Raw genomic sequence first — 8,696 nt, forward strand, 5'->3', positions numbered from 1 at the left:
CCACAACAACAAAACTAACAAACCGTAATAAATTTTTTTTGAAAAAAACAACAACACGAAACAATAAAAAACAACAAAATCAGGGTCAATTTTTGTTCGGTGCCCCAAACTTTGAATTCCTGGTTATATTGAATTAAGTATGAATTTCACTGTTTATTGTCCGTATGTCTACTATCACCTTACAATTTAATGAAAGCAATAGTTATTTTTGTACTAACTGCGCATAAACACTCTATATTTAAACTTGGTTATATATGATAAAACAAAAATGCAAATACAATTTAAAATGAATTGAATTATATATTTCACCAATAAAATGTTAATTATGAAGACAAGTCAAATCACACAAATTTTACTTTGCGGGTTTTCTTCTTTGCGAAACTAGAGATTACATTTTCGTACGATAAAGTCTTGGCAAGGACGTTTTCAATTAAAATCACCATAGTTTAGTAAGGCGTTCTGCAGTCATTGTTGATCGCAATTTGGATTTGATGAGATCAAGCTTACTGAAAGAGCGCTCTCCTTCAGCCACTGAAACCCGGATTGTATCAAAAATGCGAAGCAAAATACAGATCGAAGGAAATATTGACTGAAGACCTTTCTGATAGATTCCGTTGAGCAACTTGATGGAAGAAAGAGATTTTAAGTACTCGATCGCTTTAGAACATATAGATGACAGATTTCTTCAATCAACTCTTCTTCTTTTACATAATTTACGTAGAGATTTGCCAGGACTTTGCATTTTTCTTTCTGACTAAGTTTTTCGTTATCACTAGAAGGAGATCGAGAACACCATATGAAAGAAGACATATTCGTTGTATTTTGAGCTGTATCTGGTCTGTATCTTATCTGCTGGAACAGCGTGTCAAGAGCAACATTAGATACGTTTACCTCAAAACCTTTTGATTCATCTTCGTGGAAGTGGGCTGTGTTCATTCACTCGCCGTGAAGTGTTTTCCTTTTCCTTGTCCTCTTCTTAACAAAATCATTTTGAAACCCAAACCAAGCTAACCCAGTTTTGCTTGTTAGAGGCTTTGTGGCCAGGAAGTAGTCGTCAAAATTATCACTTAGAGTCTTTAATAACTTTGCCTCGTCTTCCAGAGAAATGCTTTCTGATTGAACGAGGCAAACATCTTTGACACATGGAAGAAGCCTTGAACCAGAAAGAAGTTGATGATCTTCTAAATCAAGTTCTTCAAGAAGTTTCAATGACTTTAGTATTTCTTTTGGTCGTTTTTAAAATGGCCGGACAGCCTCTATGCGCGCACTCAATCTTGTTTGGGACGTTTGGTGAAGAGACTACCCAGTTGTTTTAGTCAAAATATTCCAGCGCATGAGGCTACTACTAAAAAAGTACTACAACAATTGGATGTTGCCAAAATAGTTCTTGACTACAGTAGAGGATTCTGCAGAATGAACACCAGCTAGATTGAGACAAAGCGCACTGCAAGGCATAAACACAACTTGAGGAAATTCCTTGAGAATAATGACCTCCACTCCTTTGTATACATCGAACATATTAGCCCCGTCATCATAGCCCTAGCCCCCTGCAGTTCTTTAAATCAGTTCGGCTTTGATCCATAAAGTCTATAATCAGCTTCGCAATGTCAGAACCTTTTTTTCTCCAGATTTTAAACCTTCAGAAAACGCTCTTTTACTATCAATTGGTTGTCAGTTCCTAGGCGGACAAATCAAAGAACGAAAATAATTTGTTCCGTATGAGACACGTCTGCAGTTCCATCAACAATAACAGAAAAATAAATGACTGTGTGGATCTTTTCGATAACAGGAGCAAAAACAGTTTCACCACATGCCATAATGAACTATTTTTGGTGTCGAGAAACTTCTTCTAGATTTAACTGAAGTGTCTGATTGTGTTTCCCCAACAGCTCAAAAGTGGCTAAAAAATTACCATTATCATACTCGTTCAGCATGTTTGATGAACCTACACAAATATAAACATAATATTGAAATAAAGATTACATCTAGATTAATATTTCAAGCAACATAAAAACTATTTTATGAACATAAACCGCTAACACACCTTGAAAACTTAGATTTCTCGAATCTAAATAGAGAGTGATGTCCAGGACGCAGCGTAAAATTTCATACCACTTAGATGCCTCATTTTTTATTGACTTTTCAAGTTCTGAATCGATCACGGTCTGATTTTTCAAGGCTTCAAAGACTGGTTTCCAGACGATGTAGTGATTTCTGTGTTAAACATTACACGGTGGCTTTTAATCTTTTCTTCTAGCTTTCGCCAATTATCTTTTACTTTGCCATTCCACATCAAAAGGAAAGACTGAAATCCAGGGCCAAAATTATGCTTTTGTCAAAAATTGAGCAGGGAAAACAAACGAAAGCCTTTGCCGTTCCACTCCAGATAAGCCAGTCTCTGTTAATATTCTCTCCGTTGAGAGAAGTTTCGTAAGAAATGAAGGCAGGAACTTTTTTATTTCTAGAGTTTCTAGGAAAAAGTTCCGGATTTTGTGGTGGTCTATTTAGTATGACTAGATCGCGTTCGACTTCGGATAAAATTCTCAACAAAACGGGATTGTTTCTAGCTGCATGATCATCTAGTTGAATCGCCTCTTTAGCCTAAATTAAAGAAAGCATTTGAGAATTGTGGTAGTTTTTTTAATATCTGCAGGTTTTGCATAAAATAAGAATGCGTCCTAAACTCACCCAATTATCATCATCTTCTTCAGAGACCGTTAATAAATTTAAATAGGAAGATGGCTTTCTTGAACTTTCATTTACGCTGTTAGTAGCATGGTCCATCTAAAAAAGAATTTTTTTACAGTTTTGGAATGAAATTATGAATATAAGATTGTGAATAAAAAAACAAAGCTGTTAACTTATACCTTGACTACTTGCTCGGACGTAAAGATATTAGATGCCTTTTTTTTAAAAACTTTATCGAAGCCACACTCTTCCAGTGTACGTTTATTCTTGTATTCTTTAACAACTTTTTTTCTGCCCTTTTTGGGACACTGAATCATGCTTTCAAAAACTGGGCTTGACGTTTTTACTCTAAAATATGAGTTATTTTTAAATAAAATAATTATTTTTTTATTTGTTTCGTAACCGAAATGAATTTTTTATATAGAATTTAATTCTTAATGGAATTAAAGAATTAAATACAATTTCACAATATCAAATTAATTGGAATGAATTTATTGAGAAAGAATATTTGAAAAGTGTTGGAATGAGAGTAACTTAATTGATTTATGTAACATAACATTGATATTGTTTTAAAACAAGCTTTTCGGATAAGTGTTATGTAGTTCGAACTTTAACTACATTTATATTGGAGCCATTGCAGTCCTTCAACGCAGAAAAAATAGAAATTGTGAAATTTCTATTTAACTTAACCTAAATTTCAATTTCATTTCATGTTATAAAATTCTAAAAATCTTACAAAATATTTCACAGAAAAAAAAAAAATCGATAGTCTTAAATTTTTTGCTTAAATTATGCAAAGAATCTTCCTTTTTTTTTTTTTTGCCGTTTGATAATTTGCCGATTTGAAAGTTTGCCGTTTGATAAATTTACAATAAATACATACTACATATATAAATTTAGGCTGGAGTAAGAAAAAGACATAAAACTGTCTTATCACCTTGCCCGGTTTATAAATTGTCTGTGTTTATTTTTATTTTTTAATTCTTTATTTGAAACAGTAAACAAAGAGCTTGCAAAACTAAGTGAATGGTTTATAGCAAATAAATTATCCATAAACAAAAAAAAAAAAAATATATACTTTCTTCCATCGTCTTCATGAAAAGAGACTCATCCCATTAAATCTTCCAATTTTAGTTGTAAATAACTCTTGTATGATAAGAGAGCGTTCATTGTTATTTCTTGGTGTTGTTATTGATGAAAATGAGAGTTGAAAGGTGCACATAAATATAATTCAAAATAAAATTTCGAAAAATATTGGTCTACTTTACAAAGCTAAGCAGTTATTAAATCAATAATATGCCCGACCTCTTTAATGATAATACAATTCGAAAAATGTTACAAAACTTCTTGGAGTTCTTGTAGACGAAAACTTATAATGGAAACAATAAATCTATAATATCTCTATGAAAGTTGCTACAAGTATTGGAATTATATATAAAGTTCGACAGATGTTAAATAAACAACAATTAAAACAACTATATTATTCGTTTATCCACTACCATCTAAATTATGCAAATATTGTATGGGAAAGCGCGCACAACACTAAACTTAAATCTCTTTATCAGCATCAGAAACACGCAGCTCGCTTAATTTTGTGAATCATTTTTCAAATTCAAAAAAAAAAAAATAGTGCATTAATATTTTTATGAATATCTATATTTATTTGAAAGAAAATATGATGCTCATCAATTAAAACTTTTTATATTTGAAAAGAGTCAAACAATCATTGACTTATTATCAATCAATGTCAAATGATATCAAAAAAAAGATGATGGATTGTTATTAATGGCCAATATTTTTAAAGTAACTAAGTAAGTTAAAAGTGGTTTCTAAAGGCGTTGCAATTGATTATTTAGAGTTCTTAGTTTGTCAAATTATAAAAATTTAAGCTAAATTATTAAAAGCATACCGTTATCTCGAGTTTCTAACAAAGTTCATCAAATGAAAATTCTATGAAAGATTGCAAATTGTAATCAATCAAAACACCAATTTATTTAATAAACATCAAAGTGTATAAAGTTTTATTAGTACTTTGATTTTAATTTAACCATTGTTATCAAAAAAGTTTTTTCTCGGAAATGTAAAAAATGGGATCTGTTTTTCTCGGAAATATAAAAAACTAGATCTGTTTTTTCGGTGTTAAGACAAACAAAATTTGCATTTAACCAGTAACATACCTTTAATATCCAGTGAATCTTTAATATTGGAATTCATATTCTTACATAGTGAATGATGTGATTTGTTATACGAGAGATTTGTATCATATGCGAGAGATTTGTATCATATGCGAGTAGATAAACTGACGAGAAGTGAGCAGAGTTGTTTAGATTATTAACCTACATTAAATAACAAAAGAGGACTAAGAACATAACCTTAAAGAACACAAAACACAGCAAACTTATTAAGAGCAAAATTACAAGTATCAAAAGTTTTTTTTTTACTTTTTCAGTTATACTTAACAATGCGTGGTAACAACAATTCCACATGCCTCGATGTTTTGCTTTTATCGAATAAATACAATTTTATAATATCTATGTGTATAAAAAAATTTTTAAATTTATATTATTTTGGTAAAAAAATATATGTTCTTTAGGATAAATTTTTATCTATTTTTTGCTTTCTATTTTATGAGTTATTGCACAAATAAGAACGTCACGGCGTGGCAAATCGACGTCACATCGTTGCACGCGTATTTTGAGCTATATCTGTGAAAATATAAATAAAAGTTATGAAAAGTTTAGTTTTTATAATACATATAGGTTCTTGCAATATTATGATAAAGTTTAATTTTTATTTAAAAAAAGTAAATACCGCAATCTCTTGGTTTTTCGATTATTTCGATTAAAAATGCATTAACGCATATCATGGAGTTGCTAGTAAGTAAAATATTTTCATTAAAAAATAAATTGAAATTAATTTAAACAGTTAAAAGAATTCAGAAAACAATGCACTCGAGAATGCTTTTTTTAATTGAGAATGTTAGGCAAAAAATCTGTTTGAAACATGCAAACAAAAATATCTCAAAAGTTCGCTTTCTCCTAATGTGAGGACAATTAGTTAGTAAAATATGTTTTTATACCATGTTAAACTTAAATTTATTGACAGGTTTTAAATATTCTTTACTGTTTGAAAGTTATGACTTAGTGAAATTTACTCATTTTGTGTGGGGTGGTGTGGCGGAGATTTTACATGGTTACAGTTTTAATCTTTTTAATTTGAATTTTGTTTAAGTTATATTAATCAACTAAAAAAAAAAAACTAAAGTCAAAAAACTCAAAAGTAGATAATGATAGTAATATGTTTAAATCCTCAAAGTGTTTGTATCTTTATAATCCTCAAAATGTTGTAGTAATGATCCCAGTAGGCACACGACGTCATTTAAACGTTTGATTTATGTTGAGTTATGTTGGACGACATCGACCAACTAAATCTAACTTAATAATAAGGTTGGCACTAACGTCATTTTTTAAATCAGAATTACGTTGTAATAAAGTTGGTTACACTAACCTTATTTTCGTTCAAAATTTCAAAATTTTAATAACGCAGTGTGATATGTCACTACCATGTTACACTAATGTGAATGTCACTATCTTCTTTGCAAGGTCATCGCAGATGGCGGTCGTGTTTTTTTAACCGTTGAAAAAAAGGAAATAAAAAAAGAAAATAAAAAACTTAAATTTAATTAATTGTCAATTGTTAAAGTAAAGAATTCAAAAATATCAAAAGAAAATGAAGAATAAAAAAAAACAAGTCATATTATAAACAAAGAAACACTTAAAAAAGTAAATACTCAAAATTAACACTTGAAAAAACTAACAAAAGAAAATTCAAACATCGATTTGTACTAAGTCGCCACCAACTTTTTTACACCTTTTTTTTCGCCAAAAATAACAAAAAATTATTATTATTATTTCTTTTATTTTGTAGAAGTTTTTGTGTTTGCATTTTCATTTTGTAGTTTTTGTGTTTTGCCTTTTCGTATGCGTAAAGTTTGTTTTTATTTGTGCTGTTTTGCTAATTGTTTTTATTTTTGTTTGCTGTTGTTATTAATTGAGTGTTTTCATATTTTTTGTCTTATTATTTAATTTATTATTTATTGTTATTATTATTATTTTTAAGTTAGTTTAATTTACACATGGTTTTTTTTTTGTTTGTTTGTTTATTTTATTTAGGTGTCACTCCAATGACTAGTTTTCAATTATATGAGTGACATCTAACCTAATTTTGTAAAATTATAAAAAGAACTTGTAATTTTTCAATTTTGGGTTAAATAAATGGATTAATGGATTATGGATTTTTACTACCATGTTACACCAATGTGATATGTCACTAAGATGTTACACTAATGTGATGTGTCACTAACATGTTAAACTAATGTGAGATGTCACTACCATGTTACACTAATGCGATTTTTTATCAAAATCACATTGTAATAACGCTAGTCACACAAACGTTTTTAATACTATATTAAAAAAAAAAGGAGACCACCAAAATAAATACTATGGCCGACGACACGGGTCTTGAATTGAAGGAGGGGGGGGGGGTGCATGGCGATATAATCGTCAGTTTCTAAAAAAAATTCTCTATATCTTGAAATTTCTCAAAAAAAAAAAAAGGTTTTTAAGAAAAAAGTGAAGGAAGACCGTGCCCCTGGCCCCCCGGTGGCGTCGGCCACGAATACTTGCAGGAATATTTAGATTCTAGTTCACATATTAACTTATGTACAGATAAACAAATTCTGAATATTCCAAACAAAAATGATGCATAGAAGCATAAATATGCGTATTTTAAGTATGAAAAATCACAAACAAAGAAAAATAACAAAATAAAGAAATATTTTTAAAATTATGCTTTAGAATAACTCTTTCTACCTTCATGGTATTTTTCTTATCTATATTTCATTTTCCTTTATCAATAAATAAGTTTATACTACTTATATATTTAAAGCTTTAGCTACCTTACAAAAAAACATTGTTTTAAAGTTTGTTATTAATTTCGGAGAAAAACAACCAAAAACTTAATTGCTAAGGACATTGTTGAAGCGAAAACTTTATATATGTTTTCAAAGGTAAATTTAAACATAATTTAGTTTAAAAACAGGTAAAAGTATATTATACTATTAAGCTCAATACTTTCTGGTCTCAAAAAGCTTATAAATATGTGCAGAATTTACAGCTATTTAAGTTATATAATCCTAAATTCTGACAACACCAATTTTTTACATTCTGGTAAAAGACAAATACAAATCAACACGAAAACCTTTTTTGGTAATAAAAGAAATCCTCAGAATAAATATAAACACATGGTATTTACATTTAATTATACATTGAATTTTTGCATAACTCAGTTATCTAAATGTCGAAAAGAATCTCAAATTTAGAGTTATTGCACAACCTTATCAATCTGGAATCTGGTTTGTTCACACAAGCTCCAATATATATATATATATATATATATATATATATATATATATATATATATATATATATATATATATATATATATATATATATATATATATATATATATATATATATATATATATATATATAAAATACAAAAAGACAAAGGAACTAGTTTGATTTATTTTGTTCAATGCATTTTTGAAATATATATATATATATAATATATATATATATATATATATATATATATATATATATATATATTAAAAAAATATATTAAACAAAGTAAATCAACCTAGTTCCTTCGTCTTTTAGACCCTCTATTTCTGTACTCTTTATATATATATATATATATATATATATATATATATATATATATATATATATATATATATATATATATATATATATATATATATATATATATATATATATATATATATATATATATATATATATATATATATATATATATATATATATATATATATATTAAAAAAATGTATTGAACAAAATAAATCAAACTAGTTCCTTTGTCTTTTTGACCCTTTATTTCTACACTCTTTTGTTGCTGATATCAAGGAACTATGTCGCTGTCAGACG

The 8,696-nt window shown here is 28.3% G+C and overlaps 1 long non-coding RNA gene across 2 annotated transcripts in view; it reads right to left on the reverse strand.

The window, feature by feature from the left end:
* Positions 1-237: 237 nt before the first annotated feature.
* The window catches only part of LOC136081886 (uncharacterized), a 22,409-nt gene continuing 13,950 nt past the window's right edge, over positions 238-8,696 (reverse strand). Inside the window, exons 1-6 of one of the 2 annotated variants that reach the window (XR_010639221.1) lie at positions 6,196-6,323; positions 4,866-5,024; positions 2,868-3,036; positions 2,689-2,784; positions 2,045-2,601; positions 281-1,945 (exon numbers count right to left, since the gene is read on the reverse strand). This is a non-coding gene — a long non-coding RNA (uncharacterized LOC136081886). Of the gene's footprint in view, positions 1,946-2,044; positions 2,602-2,688; positions 2,785-2,867; positions 3,037-4,865; positions 5,025-6,195; positions 6,324-8,696 lie in introns of those variants that run through there. The other variant, XR_010639220.1, reaches the window with a different exon arrangement.

Source organism: Hydra vulgaris, chromosome 06 (assembly GCF_038396675.1).
Source record: "Hydra vulgaris chromosome 06, alternate assembly HydraT2T_AEP".
Lineage (NCBI taxonomy): Eukaryota > Metazoa > Cnidaria > Hydrozoa > Anthoathecata > Hydridae > Hydra > Hydra vulgaris.